This window comes from Crotalus tigris, unplaced genomic scaffold (genome assembly GCF_016545835.1).
Source record: "Crotalus tigris isolate CLP2741 ecotype Arizona unplaced genomic scaffold, ASM1654583v1 scf7180000018371.15429387391:27106975, whole genome shotgun sequence".
Taxonomy (NCBI): Eukaryota; Metazoa; Chordata; class Lepidosauria; order Squamata; family Viperidae; genus Crotalus; species Crotalus tigris.
In genome coordinates this window covers 4,954,601-4,969,618 of record NW_024096970.1, presented here as the reverse complement: position 1 = coordinate 4,969,618, position 15,018 = coordinate 4,954,601, and the positions used below count along the sequence as shown (strand labels likewise).

At 35.1% G+C, this 15,018-nt stretch overlaps 1 protein-coding gene across 8 annotated transcripts in view; it reads left to right on the top strand.

Moving 5' to 3' along the window:
* FYN (FYN proto-oncogene, Src family tyrosine kinase) overlaps positions 1–15,018 on the top strand; it is a 125,583-nt gene that overhangs the window by 67,104 nt on the left and 43,461 nt on the right. Inside the window, exon 3 of one of the 8 annotated variants that reach the window (XM_039351214.1) lies at positions 9,166–9,267. The exons of the other annotated variants lie outside the window; for them this stretch is intronic. The gene's annotated coding sequence lies outside the window, so the exon portion shown is untranslated. The remainder of the gene's footprint in view (positions 1–9,165; positions 9,268–15,018) is intronic. 8 annotated transcript variants of the gene reach the window in all.

Genomic DNA, 15,018 nt, shown 5'->3' with positions numbered 1-15,018 from the left:
GGTACTGCTTTCCTGTGATTTCAAGTATTTCAAATATCTTGAGAAGATATTTTTGCACAAAATCAATAGTGTTAGGTCTGCATCTGTTGCAAAGTTATTTCCCACATAGGTTTTTGAATTTTCAGCTATATGTAAAGTAATAGGAATAATTCCTTGCCTGTTTATGGGACAGCTGCAGAGTTGATTCTTTTATTAAAGCACACCGCACACTGTAGTATCTAAAATGAGGGGCAGGGATGGAGACTGTCTGGATGCAGACATATGTGCCAGTCTTGTTACTTCGTCAGTAACTTGATTGCTTTAAACCTCGTGGGTAATTAACATGATTGTTACCCTTTATATGTAGATAATCAATTAAATTGAATGCCACTGGCATGAAGAAAAGGTCAAAGCAGTTTTTCTGTCTTTCACAAACCTAAATGGCTTTGCAAAACTAACTTTTTTATGTGCTTGTGTAATGCGATGTTTGAAATCTATATTTGGCTCTTCTGTTTGTTCTTCTACTTTGATAGTATTAAATCATTTTAACATTTTTTAAATGTTGTAAAGATTTTGAGGACCGTTTTGATTGAAAAGGGATGTTTGAAAGCTTGCAAACAATAAAGTAGAAATGCAGCTTTTTTGTTATTGTTGTACCTTAAAAAAACACTGCTGTCTATTTCACATCAAGGCATATGTGACTATCATTTATTTTCTCAGGATATCTCTTCAGTCTCCTGGAACTTCAGGCTACAATCAGAATTTTTAAGGAATACAAAGAATATGAGAGGATACATCATAGAATGCTTGTGTTTTGTGATCTTTAAGACAAAGGTTTCATCCAGTAAAGTTTAATTTATTGCCAACTTTTCTTGGCAACGTTTGTCACTGTTTCATAAGATTTATTCATTTTCTTCTTCTTTTCCTAATATTATACATGGTCTCCCATCCAGGTATCCACACAGCTATATTGGGCTTTGTGGTGCTGTTTCTGTTTCGTGATGATCTTGCAGATCACTTGGACCTACTCTAAAATATAATACAAGTATTAATAAGAGTTTAGTCTAAAACTATACTATAGTCAGATTTGGACAGTAGAATGCAAAACATTTTTCAAGTCAACTTTATAGTTTCTACTTTTTGCATTTACTGTAGGCATTGTTCTATCATTAGGAAGAACAACTGTTTAAGACTGGGAATAAAACTAACATGTTAGAGTCTAGGAACTAACATTATAATTATGGAATATTACCTTCATGAGAAATATTGCGTTTACAGATCATATTATTCAGCATACCATTAAGCTTCCATGAGTGCTATATAATAGCATATTTTTTATTCTAAATATTATAGGAGAAATTAATGTTCATGAATATGAATCATTGCATAAACTGGAACAGCAAAATGCCCTACAGGTTCAGAACTTGCTGCCTATCAATATTAAGAAAAGGTTGGAGGATTATGAGGCCCGTATGAAACTCAAAGCGGTGTGATTGAAACACTGGCTAAAAAGCATTGTTTAAGGATTTCTCTTTAGCTGTCCGACCTTGCTTTTTTTTTTTTTTTTTTTTGCCAATTTCTCCTTTGTTGCCAATCTCTGCTACTGATTCATATTCTCTCTTTCTCTCTCTGTCTCTGTCTCTGTCTCTCTCTCTCTCTGTGTGTGTGTATGTGTGTGTGTGTGTCTCTCTCTTACTGTTCCTAGTATTTTTATTTCACTTTCTTTATTCTGATCCTTCTTGCCCTTTCATTCACTGAAGCAAGCTTTGTACTGAGGAATGGCAATTTTTACAGTCAAATAAGTATGTGCCCGTCCTGCGTTTGCATTAGCTGTGCACTCTTATCACTGAATCACACTGCACACCACATTGCTCTTAAATCACCTCTGCAAAGAAATCCAAAACAATCTTTCTTCTAATAGTAATGCTCTTTCCCCCTCCCATGCACAAAGCACATATACAAGCATAGTTCTCTGTAGTATATGTTTTATTTTTATTTTATCTTTATAACTCTCCAGCAGAAGTTGCCTCTACTGGTTACTGTCATTCTGATTATAATTAATTATCCTTTTTTCAAATAAATAATATGTCAACTGATTTCAATGCTTTCTCAGGCAAAATAGGGCCTTTCTCAGGCAAAATAGGGCAATCCCAATAACTTCGCAGCAAAATTATGTCTTTGCTGTAACTTAAATGGAGTGCAGTGAATCAAAAAGAATCTCACAAAGCTGGTTAATGTAATTCATCATTATAGTAAGGCAACATACTGTATCAGCTTCATAAAATTTGCCAAAACTATTTTGGAGTATGGTTCCTTTGAGACCATGTATTTTACATAGGCATAATTACATTTCTACACAGATGTACATTCTCTGCGGTCTTTTTCTGTCTATATGCTGTGACTAAGTTAAATCCAGTGTTTCTTTGTGGTTTTCACTTCACCTCCTGTTCAGAATTGGGTATGCCTAAGTCTTACTACAATAACTTAGTTTATCATGCTTAACCATGCATTTAATAGTGGCATTGATTTTTTGTTTCCTTTGTAAACATCCTTGATTTCCTTTTTTTTTCCTTTTAGCTTCCTTTAATCTGTTCCATATCCAATCAGCACATGAACTTACAAATTCTGTTTACACTCTTCCTCTGACCTTTCTAAGTCTGTACTGTGTGCCAGCACAAATTTTTCTTTCCTTGTTCCAGTTTTCCTAAAGCTCTCTCAAAATTAAATTGGAACAAGTTTGTCTTTTTTTTTACTATTAAATTATTTGTGGAAAAGTATGTACGACAATGTAGGACAATAAAAAGCTATTACTCTGAAAACAGATATTTTTAATTTAATGCTTGATTATCAAACTCGCTAACTGTTTATTTACACGGCTATTTTTTCTTTTGCATGGAAAAAGTGAATGCAGTTTTTAAAACATTATATACATGATTTGCCTCTCTCAATCTTAGCTCTTTTACATCTTCAGCTTCCTCAGATTCAGCTTTTAGTTTTAAATTGCTTATTTTTTTCTCTTACCTTATAAAATCAGATAAATTACCTAACCATAATACTGTAAATATACTGAATAAGATAAATTTTATGGTTTTTTCAGCATAGTATATGTGTACCTGTGCACTCTTGCTAGCATATATTACTACAAGAATAGTGAGCTATTTATATGGAAGCCTTGTTAGCATCTAGTGTGAAATTTATGATAAGAATCTGATTTACAGATGAAAGATTTTGGAGAGGACCCAAAGGATGTTAATTGGCTTAAAATTTGTCACTGAGATCAGTCTTTATATCCGATATAAAATTAACTCAATTTTTGCTAAAATAGAATTCATTTTACATTACAAAATTGCTAGTGTGAATAGGAGATTGTAATAATTTTACTGTAAAATGTACCATAATTTTCAAAACATAAATATATAAGTCTGTAAGTCATACAATATTAGGAGTTCTTTATTCAGTTATGTCCAAATATACCTAACTTGTTGAGAAAAATATTTTTCTAGTAGAGTGGAAAAAACAACTATTGAAACTTTTCAGTTTTGCATCTGTTTTTTCACATAGTTGATCAGTATTCATTTCTGTTCATCTATGCAAGTAGTTCTCACCTTATTATCACAATTGAACCCAACATTTTTGTTGCTAAGTGAGATGGTTGTTAAGTGAGTTTTGCCCCATTTTACCACCTTTCTTGCCACAGTTGTTAAATGAATCACTGCAGCTGTTAAGTTAATAACAGAGTTGCTAAGTGAATCTGGCCTCCCCATTGAGGTCACAAAAGGTGATCACATGACCCCGAGACACTTCAACCATCATAAATACAGGCCAGTTCCCAAGCGTCCGAATTTTGATCACAGGACCATGGGGATGCTTCAGTGGTCATAAGTGTGAAAGAAGTCACTTTTTTCGGTGTCACTGTAACTTCAAATGGTCACTAAAAGGATTGTTGTAAGTAGAGGATTACCAGTATGCAGCAAGATTTTAAAAGATTACTCCCCAAGGTCAATTCGGTTGGACAAGTCCAGGGGTAGGCAACCTTGGCTATTTTATGACTCATGGACTTCAACTCCCAGAATTCCTGAGCCAGCCACTAGAAGACCTCCAAGTTCCCTTGGAGCCATATGATTCTGTGAAGAAAAAAAAAAAGTGGATGGGTGAGCTGGAACTCTTTATGTATGCCTGCTGGCTAGGACGTGGTTGAGAATAAGTTCATGCATTAGTATTCTCTAGAAATGGTGGGCGGTTTATGCTTGGGTAAGCTGGAAGTTTGGATCTGCTGTAAGTTATTAGAAAGGGGAACTATGTCATGCAAACTGGATCACTCCAGCCAATTAAGCCAAAGTCAATTAAAAAAGAAATAGGGGAGACTCAATAGCAGTGTTCCAGTATTTGAGGGGCTGCCACAAAGAAGAGGGGGTCAAATTATTTTCCAAAGCACTGGAAGGCAAGACAAGCAATGGTTGGAAACTAACCAAAGAGAGAAGCAACCTGGAATTAAGGAGAAACTTCCTGACAGTGAGGACAATTAACCAGTGGAACAGCTTGCCCTCAGAAATCGTGGGCACTCCATCACTGGGGATTTTTAAGAAGAGACTAGACAGTCACTTGTCTGAGTAGGGAGCTAGACTAGAAACCTCCAAGGTCCCTTCCAGCTCTATTCTATTCAATTAGATTTAGCTTCAAACAGTGCCTGATTTGCTTGGGTTAAATTAATTTCCCCTGTCAACTGGTTCGCCCAAGTGACCGATCAGGAATTAAATGCACTCGTCTCCATCTGTGGAAGAGACAACAATTTTCTCTAGGCAGTTTATGATTATGTGACTGAAGGGAAGTATACATTTTCCAGGATAATGTTGCAGGTTCCAATCTGGGTCAGTTACCGGGGCCAGAGGTTTGTTCTTCCAAGCTTTCAGATTCATGCTGGTGGATGGGCTATTGCACAAGTCCAAAAGCTTGGAAGAACAAACCTGTGGTCCTGGTGACTGATTCAGATTGGATCCTGCAGTTTATGATTATTTCTGCTACACATGAAGTGAAAGAGGGCCAAAACCAGAGGGTTTTTTTCCCCAGTCAGTTGAAAGCAGTGGCAGCAAGCAGAAAAGAAAGAAAAATGATTTGGAATGGCTTGGAAGATTAAAAAATGAAAAACATCCTGGCTGAAGTGCCTCAATATATAGAAATGAGGAGGTTGCTGGGTTCTTCTATAGATTCCTATGTGTTTTACTAAGTCTGCTGTGTTCAATTATATGCGTTCTAATATGTTAGGTATAAACGTATTTAGGTTGTCGTCTTATTCTGTCTGGTTTTATCTCTTATTTTATCTGTCCTTCCAGCATTTTGAAGCGCCTCAAGTTGCCTTTCAGACTCTTACATCTTACTGATGTAAAGTGTACACAGTTATTCCGATGTTAGCATACTCAGTGAATGTAAAAGTTACAATAACTATACAAAGTTTTTGATTCTGCTTCAGAGAATGGGGAAAGCCTCTGTATTAAGACTCTGCAGTGCATTTGAAAGAAACTGCAAGGTTTTCACTCACTAGCTAGGTTGCTGTATCTAACCAAGATAGCCTGAGCTAGGGCAGTGTTTAATGTCCTTCAACTGTTATTCACTGCCACCCCATCCTCTTTTCTTCCCTTCAGTCAGGATGATAGGAACAAGGCCAAAAAAATTCACACAAAAGAACTGCCTGCCAGTTATGCTACTTGAGAAATATGAGAGGATCTTAGGCCATTATTTGATACTCAGCCTAATAAGGTCAAGGCCTATTGAAATACAGGTAGTCCTTGATTTATGATTGTTCATTTGTCGAGGGCACTGAAAAAAATGACTTACAACTGATCCTTGCACTTAGCAACCATCACAGCATCCCCATGGTTGCGTGATCAAATTTTGGATACTTGACAACTGGCATTTATTTAGAAAGTTTGTAGTGTCCCAGATCATATAATTGCCATTTGTGACTTCCCAGCTTAATGGGGGAAGCCAGATTCACTTAGAGACCATGAGATTCATGTAACAACCATAGCTACAAAGGTCATAAAATCTAGTATAACTTACTTACATCCTGTCTTCACGGCCAAAGTTCTAATCCTAGTTCTGGTTATAAATTGAGGGCTACCTGTATATTAGTACATTAAAAATCCAGACATAAAATGGCAATAAACATATTTGTTTAACATTGATTTAGATATATAAGGAACACACAACAGCAATAAAAATGGACAGATGGTAGACTTAAAGAAAAACAATTAAGTTTCGCCAAACAAAAAACAACAACATTGGGACCAGTGTAGATTAAGCTTCACAGAAAAATAGATTTGAAGGAAGCCAGTTATTTGTCTTGAGCACATGTGTAATATAAAAAAACTCTTAATGCTATTCTAAGCACTTAATGTACTAGCAGTCTGGATTAGATAAAATCTTTCTTGAGTTTTAAAAGATTTTATGCCACAAGATTCTTTTCCTTCCCTGCAGCCACGTGCTGTTAGATATTACCAAAAAAAAAAAAAAAAGCTTCTAGCAAACTTGTGCCTTGCTGTTTAACTTGAGAAAGAAAGAGTTGACTGTGAGTATGCTGCTGATCTAATGGTGGCTCTCTTTCTACTGCTAGAAATGCTTGCAGTTGAGAAGTCCTGCAGAACATGTTACAGTGAGCGCAATCCTTCTCAAAGTGTTTAAGCAGCTGTAACCCCTGGAAGACTCACAAGGCAGCTTCAGTGATTGTCCTCAGCTGTTTGCACATTTGCTGCATGCACACTTGCTTCCCTGGCATATACATGCAGACAGCTGAGGACAACCTTTGAAGCAACTGTACAAGCTTTGAAATAGCTTGGTTGCTCCACACTTTGCAGAGGACTACACACTTTAGTTATGCTAAAGATGCTTTACAGAGCCTGCCTTTTGCAGGCTTTACACAGCCATTCTACACAACCTTCTACCAAAGGAAACATGATGCCCACTCAATTAGAGTTTCTTTGAACCTACCAAAGTCTATAGAGATGCCAGTTTCTCTAAAACTGGCATCTGCCAGCTATGTTGGAATGAATTCCTAACCAAGGATTATATTGGCTGGCAGTTGTTGGAGTTGCAGTTCCAACTCTATGGAGGGATAATTGGTTTATGGATTGATAAAACATTACATTTATTCATATTCCTTCTCATGTGTCTGAGTAGTCATCCCTTCATAAGATAAATAAATAGCTGGCTTTTTTTTAAAAAAAAAAAGGTCTTCCCAGTACTTCTTGGCAAACATTCATAATACTTTACCTTAAAGTAACCATTTATGAATTATTATGAGGACGAATGCAATTTGGAATTCAGCAAATTTGTTAATTTACATAGGATGGTATGGTACGTTTCCTTCCTTTTTTCATGCTTAAATGTACCATGAGCATTACTTTGTAGCATGCAACATAAGGCTAATTTGCTTCAATTGAATCGAAAGGATCCCACATCCTTCCTGTGCCCTTCAAAGAATTATAAAAGCCTATTCAGAAAAAGAACAGATGCACAAGTATGTATCATTTATCATCAGGAATGTCATAATGATACTAAACAAGCCAAAGAAAAAAGTGCCTACGCAGAAGATAAGAAGAGATGGACACCATGTCTTTTTTTTCAGCAACTGCAGTCTATTTGTTTTTTTAAAAAGTGTAATGAATAAGATATTATGACAGTTATCAAAGAGAAAGAAACATGTTTATTTTTGTAAGTTTTAAACATTTTTTAAAAAAATACTATTTTGCAGGATTTTTTAGAATGCATGTTAAAAATAAAAACAGATTTGAAAACCCAACACCTCAGACTATTAAATCTCAGTGGTTAAATTTTTGCCTGTGCTTAAATGTTTGATTGTTTTTGACGGTGTCAATACAGTGATGCTTATATTTTGGAATCCTTTTGATGTTCAATGTTTCTGCATAAATACGACATAAAATGTGATCTGTTTTCTATACAAATCCTAAAATTAAATAAAGAGAATCCAATTAAACAAATGAATCAAGAACATTATACTTGTTTATTTAACTGTTGAGGAAAATGATCCAAAGCTACATATTTGCATATGGAAGGATTGCAAGGAGAAAGCTATATCACTGATGATATTATCTAATTTGGTAATGAAACTTTATCTGCAAGAAAACAACAAAGCTAGGAGAGCACCAAGGACATGTATATTATGTACTATATATTCAGGGCCTTTTTTCTCCTAGAACGCCCAGAATGAAGTTCCGGCACCTTTTTTGGATGGAACCTTGTAGGGTAGGCAAGGCGGGTTGTATGACATGTGTGAGTTCCGGCACCTTTTTTTTTTTTTTTTTTAGAAAAAAAGCATTGTGTATATTATGGGGATAAGCCAGAAAACTATTGGAAGAGAATGCTCTGTGGACAGATGAGACCAAAATACTTTTTAGATCGAGTGAAAAGTTGCAGACAGCCATATTCCCGTACACTGAAAGCAACATTTTGGAACTGAATCTAAAATATTGCCAGCCCTACTTTTTAATATTCAAAACAGTGCCCATAAATTTAATACCAATTTAGGAAAAATATTTGAAATTATAATAAAATTCTCAATATTACAGAAAGGCATCTAATACCAAGGTCATGGGGTCAGTATAAAAATGTAGATGATTTTGTAGGATAGTGATGTAAATATATTTTTAAGACTCAAATATGTGACAATCAAATTTTATTTAATTCAGAAAGGATGTGACCCGCGCGAATATATTATGTTAAATGTATGCTTTTATATTACTAAAATAAGATATTTCAGATAACATATGTTCAATTTATTGATAAATGATATGCAGTGGTCTGCTTTATTTTAGTTAATATCCACTGCTTTCCTCTCCTTTTTTCCCTGCGCTCATCAATAAATAGGTGATTTCTCTATTGCCATATGCAGATGATAAGTATTACTCTCCAAGACACAAATTGATATGGGAAGGATCCTCAGCAAATATTACAGAAATAAATTTTTTTAAAACCAACAGCCTGAAGACAAAAATTGTATTGTCCAAAAAGTCTGGTAAACATAAATGGACTCTTGATGGCAGTGTAGTAGAAGTTCATTTAAATATCTTGATACTCATTTCTCACATTGTGTCCTTCAAAGCTCATATATCATATGAAAAGACAACAGCTATAAGATCTATGAAACTTGCTTTCCTTTTTCCCCCCCTTCAGAAGAACATCTAGAGATACCTGCCGTAAATATATTCCAAAGAAAAATTGTTTTGCTGTTATGTATGGTGTGGAGATCTTGGGATTGGGGAAAATGAATAAATTGTAAGTAATTAAAAATAAATGTAATGTATCATTCTAGATTTCACACTAAGCCTTGGCAAGAATGTAGGCAGGTCTTTCCACATTACTGTCACAGAATCAAGGCAGTTCTATTTTATGAAATATTAGTTTTTTATTTAATTTGTACACTATCTGACTTCCAACAACTATGGGTGCTTTTTTAAAAAAAATAATTTTATTTATAACAAAAATATGAAAATACAAAAACAAATAGTAAGGGATGACAATGGGAAAAGGGAAAGTGAAAAAGTGTGGAGAAGGGGAGGGGAAGAAACAAATGGCGTTGATTTCCAACTTCCTCTGTTGCAGTAAAATAAGACTAAATCTCAACTTTTTACATTTCTATAGTATAAACTAGCCGTTTCTGTATCAACAAATCAGTCTAATCAGTAAAACCCAAAATCATAGTATCATTTTTTTCTACCTCAAGCACAAAGTCCAGAAGTGGTTTCCAAGCAGGAACAAAAGTACATATGTTCTTTTCTTTTATTCAAAGAGTCAATTTAGCCATCTCTGCTAATTCCATGAGCTTTTGTAACCATTCGTCCATGGTGGGAATCGAAGCTTCCTTCCATTTTTATGCATAGAGCAGTTTTGCTGCTGTCACCATATATAGAATCAGAGTTCCAATGTTTTTTTCAAATTCTCTTTCCATTAGATCCAGAAGAAAAGTTTCTGGTTTAATCTTTATGTTCACTTTAAGATTTTTCTGCAGTAATGTATGAATCCTGCTCCAATATTTCTTTGCTTTTTCACATGTCCACCATAAATGATAAAAAGTCCCTTCTTTACATTTACATTTCCAACATTCATTTGAAATGAATGTTATATATTCTAGATCAGGGCTTTTCAACCTTTTTACCCATTGTACCACTTTTAGGATATGGCAATATCCGAGTACCACCAGTCACCTAGCAAGGTGTCAAAAACTTGACCCCCCCCCCAAAAAAGGAAAAAAAGTGATAAAGTACAGGTAGTCCTCAACTTACGACAGTTTGCTTAGTGACTGTTCAAAGTTATAATGGCACTGAAAAAAGTGCCCCCCAAGCCACAGCCGAGCAAGACACCTGCCTGCCCCCTGGTGGCACTCTTCCTCCTGTCCAAGGTTTTCATTGTTGTGAGCATTTCTGTTGAGGATTGGTAGCTGGGGTGGGGTGGGGGGTGTTTGGTTTTTATTTCCCTGTCTGCTGGGTGGTTGCAGCAGGTTTTGGTCACTTCACATGACCCTGGGACACTGTGACCATCATAAATATGAATCAGTTGCCAAGCAACTGAATATAAATCACAAGACCCTGGAAATGCTGCAGTATTCCAGCTGATCTGCGCTTCTTTTGGGCTCAACAGAAGCATCAGGATCAGCGCCAAACTCCAGCTGGAGCCTAGCGCTGTTCCTGGCGCTTCCACTGAGCCCTGACAGTCCTGAAGAAGTGCCAATCAGCTGGAAAGCGTCACATCCTGGCACTTCCGCTGAGCCCTGACATCTCTGCAGTTCCAGCCATCTCTCGCTCAGGCTTGTGCAGTGCTGCCATTGGTTCAGCTCATTCCCCTCCCCCGCTACCAATTTTCTAGGATGGCCGCGTACCACCTGCCAGGTGCCAATGTACCACAGGTGGTACCTGTACCACTGGTTGAAAAGCCCTGTTCTAGATAACTTATCTGGTGTTAAATACCAGCGATACATCATCTTGTAAAAAAATATTTTAATTTCAGTAATTAAAATGAATGTTTTACCAAAGATGCTTTTTTTTTGTTCCAAACAATACCAATACTTGCACTAAATATTCCATTTAAACAATGGTGGAGGGATATTTCCAAATTTATATGGCAAGGAAAGAAACCCAAAATCAAATACAAGCTATTGCAAGATGCTAAGGAAAGAGGGAGTTTGGGTTTACCAGACTTGAAATTATACTATGATGCATGCTGTTTGGTCTAATTGAAAGAGTGGGTGAACCTCCAGAACAAGAAGGCTACTTGATTTGGAAGGCCATGAATTAAGGTTTGGATAGCAAGGTTATCTATGGGACAATAAAGTTAAAGTAAATGTTGATTTTAATAATCATTTTTAGATGTGCCATATTAAAAGAGTTTTGAATAAATATAAAATAAGGTTCTTTACAAAATTGCCTCCGTGGGTATCCCCCCGGGAAGCTTTTCAATTTTGGAGATCCCGCCCTTAAGTCTAAGGAAGAACTAGAATTAGAAGATCACGTTTGCCATTAGTTTACATATCTACAAATGAAGAAAAGATTTAAACTAGATAAAAAAAAGCCCTGGGTTTGAGTTTGCTAAAAATGAATTGGAAATTTTACTATGCGGTAGTGATGATCATATTATTGCCAAGGTCTATAAAACGTTATTAAAATTGAATTTAGAAAATGAACATGAAAAACACTGTATGAATCCAGTAGGCAAGGAATTTTGGGTATAATGTGATGCTTGAACAATGGGAGAATATGTGGATAAAAGGCTTAACATTTATATTAAACTATAACTCAACGACTGGGAGCTTGAGATAGTTGATATACTGGAATTGTGCTTATTTTAATAGAGCTGTAGAGAAAACCTTAAAAGTTACTGCTGGGATTGGGATTGTTTGTAATATTTTGAAAATTACTGTTGGTAGAACAAGTGTACAACTTAAGCTATAATGTTAATTTAAAAGAAAGGTTGTCCTCAGTTTTCAGCAGAATGCTCAGAATGGCTCTGTGTGATTAAATTGTGTGATGGGAAATCAGCATGTTTGCAGTTTCTGACAAACCCATCCTTGAGAAAGCTTTAACTGAAAATTTTATGAACTTAAATGTATAAATCTCAAATAAGAGACTGAAATATGGCTGATATATGTCTCTTGCTAAATCATTTGGTTGCTATAAATGCAATGAATGTAGTAAAATTTAGCATAATCCTAAAAATAGGAACCAAGAGCCTCCCAAGATAGAGCCCCATAATACCCTTCCAATTGTGTCAATAATGGGTTTTAAACTAAAAAGATTCTTATTGGAATCCTGAAATAAAACAACAACCAAAATTTGGAAAAGCGAGGGTGAGGTGGGAAAATCACTTTTTGTTGCCAAACTAGGCTTATTTGAATAAATCTCCTTCTGACCCATTTGTGGGATCTGAAAAAATAATAAACTTTGCATTCTAGATCTTGCTTGCCAGTAAAGCGATTATAATATAATGGATATATTATATAATTATAATACTATTATAGACCTTTAAAATGTCACCTGAATACAAATGTACAGAAACCTGTACATTACAGAAAGTAATTTCACACTCCAGTTTGTATGCTGACTGCAGTGAAAAAAATCTCATACCTAAATTTCTTCTTAAAGGGTCCTATAGCTTTGCCTTGTTCATTGTTGTATGGAACATTTAAAAATCATAAATTATTTATGTGAAATAGACCCTGTAGAAAGGTCAAGTAATCTTGAATATCTTTCTTTTCAACACTTGTTTCAATGTGATATGCTTTTTATTGGAATTTTCAAACTTTGTGATTCTTGTTCCATGTAATGGCTATTTATCTCTGTCATTTCTTACTAACTAATCAACTTATCTCTGCTAATCTTCAAGAAAAAAAGATTTCATTTATGCAATTCATTTATGACTGCATAAATTCAGTCATTTTAAAAGATGCATATCATGAGGGAAAGCTTTTAAGTTGATCTAATTTGCACCTAATTTGCTTTCTATGTGGCTTTTCCTGCTGCTTTCCGTTTTGGATTGTTGTTTGGATGTGATTGTTGTTTTGTCTTTTTGACTTGAGACCCATAATTTATCACCACCAAAGTAATTTACCATAAATGAAGAAGGGCAAAAGGAGTTTTTTACTTAACCAAGCAAGGAAGGAACAAAGTAGTCCAAAGCAATATATCCTTAACTTCACAGAGATTTTAAATTTAACCTATTGCAATGCCAAGGAGAACTTTATATATTAATTTTAAGTAGTTAGATATATTCTTCCTGAAAATAAGAACTCAAATCAAAGTCCCGATGATGTATTTATGTTTAAGATTCTGCCTGGTTTAATTACCAGGTAGTAATAATGCTGGAAACTTATTTTTTTCTATTGAGCTTTAAATATGCCTTTTCAAATTTGTGTTGAATATTGGTGCTTTGAAATGTTTTCTTAGTTTATCTTGTAAGTGTATTATAGTATTGTTTTTTAAATTATTATAGTTAAATTAGCTTTATAAAATAAAACAGGATTCTTTGCAGTGAGAAGCAATGTAAACATACTTCTAATACAAATACTGTATATAACTAATAATGTTGCCACCTACATAGTTGTGCAGTTGCAGATTCTTTCAAGGCCAAATTATTTTTTATTTATTACATTTGTTTGCTCACCACTAGTTCTTCTAAATAATTTTCTTTACAAATAAATACTTAACCATTGACATCATATATTTCATTGAAGTGTTTTGTATTTAACTCTAATAACTCAAACATGTAACTCAGCTTCTAGATAAACTTCATTTCCACTTAATTACTTTTTTTGGAAGAGTTAGTAAGATTTGCTTACTGTTGTATTTCAGGGGATTTATTCCAGAAATAAAAAATAAGTTATAGATAACAGTTGCCTCAGATCAGATAATTCCCATTCTTTCCCATTTCGGCCAATATCCATTCATGTTCATTGATGGGACTGTAGCCCTGGTTGTCCTACATAAAACGAAGAAAGCTTCTATTGTGCTTTGAAGCACATTAAAGGTGTTTCAGGAAATCTATAGTTTATATTGGAGGTTCCGATAGGGTGCATACTTCTGGTGGGTCCAATCCCATTTGAGGAGGGAGAACCCTGATAGTCTGCACCCTGGGTTGTCCTCTTCTCTTTTTCTCTCTCTCTCCAGCATAGCAGAGGGAAAGCCAGGAATCATGTCGTTATCTTGCAGATGTTTAAGGCATTTCATCTCTTGAAAACCTCTGATATTCTGTCCCAAAATGGGTGTTGTCCTCTCATGATTTCATACTTCGGTGACATCCATATAAATCCTAGAGTGACTGTTGAGCCAATAGAAGTTGTACTCTAATCTAAATTGGTTTTTGGAGGTTTGAAGTGCTGTTACTAACAGCTAAATTTAATTGGGGAGGGAGTAAACTGAGGGAATGGTGGAGGCCTGAAAACTCCTAGTCCTATTTATGAAGAATTCCCTTCTAAAATGTAAAGTCAGTGATTATAAATCATATTCTAATGGATGTAGTCTCTGCTGTTTATTAGCATTTCACTTAAAATAAAATGTTGCAACATCTGAACTGTAAAACCTTAGGACCCCGGAAGCAAATAATGAGGACTTAAATTTAAATCATTGCATACCAGTTTTGTGATTTGACAGCATACTATACCGTTATTTGACAATTTAGTGTTATACATCAAATATTTTGTGTATAAGATAGCTGTAGGGATGAGTTCAGAAACTGGAAGTTTGTAGGGTGTGAATATGAGTGCTAGGGAAATTATGTTGTACTCTTGCACAGTTTAAGTTTGGCTACCCAGACAAATTTGTAGAAGGCAAACAAGAACATTAACAAAAGAGTTTAAAATTGCTTGAGTGTAAAAAGGATGATATCTAAGCTTTTGATCAATTAAATTGCTCTGTTGTAGTGTTTTAGCGAAATAAAATATTACTATATTGCTGATGTTGATATTACTAAATTTTTGCTGAAATATTTTTGTTCTTGCCAAGCCTGTAGTTCAAATGTTTGACTTACTGGTACTTTGTA